This window comes from Alligator sinensis, unplaced genomic scaffold (genome assembly GCF_000455745.1).
Source record: "Alligator sinensis unplaced genomic scaffold, ASM45574v1 scaffold1261_1, whole genome shotgun sequence".
NCBI lineage: Eukaryota > Metazoa > Chordata > Crocodylia > Alligatoridae > Alligator > Alligator sinensis.
In genome coordinates this window covers 178,569-179,329 of record NW_005842789.1, presented here as the reverse complement: position 1 = coordinate 179,329, position 761 = coordinate 178,569, and positions in this window count along the sequence as shown.

The window sequence follows — 761 nt, the reverse complement described above, 5'->3', positions numbered from 1 at the left end:
GGGTCATGACCCTAAAGTGGGTCACAAGAATATATGGCCGCCCCCCCCTGCCCCACACACTGGGGGGGTGGGGGTGGGGGCAGTGAGGGGCACTGGGTCGAGACTGGCCACTGATGTTTACAGATGGGTCCTGGTTAGGGTGGCCATCATTGGCAATGCACATGCACGTGCACCCCCTGAGCGTGGTGGTGCACCCCCTGCAAAAAGGTGCTGCCGACACTGCAGTCGGTCATCCCTCACCACTCTGCCCCCCTTGCCGCCAGTGTCTGCGGGCGGTCCGCGATTGCCCCTGGCCCCTGCTGGCAGTCTCTGCAGGTGGTTGCTGACCGCTGGCCAGCGCTTGCCACCCCCACGGGGGGCGGGGGGCACGTGATGCTCACGGTGGCCATCATAGAGTACAGTCTGTCCCCTGTCCTCAGTTTTCTGCTACTCTGTCCTCTGTTGATACGAAACCCCACACCTTTCCGCCCTCTATGTTTCTCTTCCAGAAGGCGTGGGGTTTGTTATCAGTAGAGGACAGAAGACAACCCTAGTCCTGGTGCAAAAACTGTTGAGAAGCACTGGACTAGATGACCAGCCCTGCTTCTCCGTGCCTCCACACTGTCTTTGCACTCCCTTTCACGCCGGTCCTTGCGGGTCTGTGTGGAAACCCTTCGGCCTGGCAAGGCGGCGCAGTAGAGTAGCCCCTTCGCTTGTGCGCTGATCTCCAGCCGCGGCGCCGGGTTGCTCTGGACCCGGAGACCAAGTCGGGGCGCGCTGGG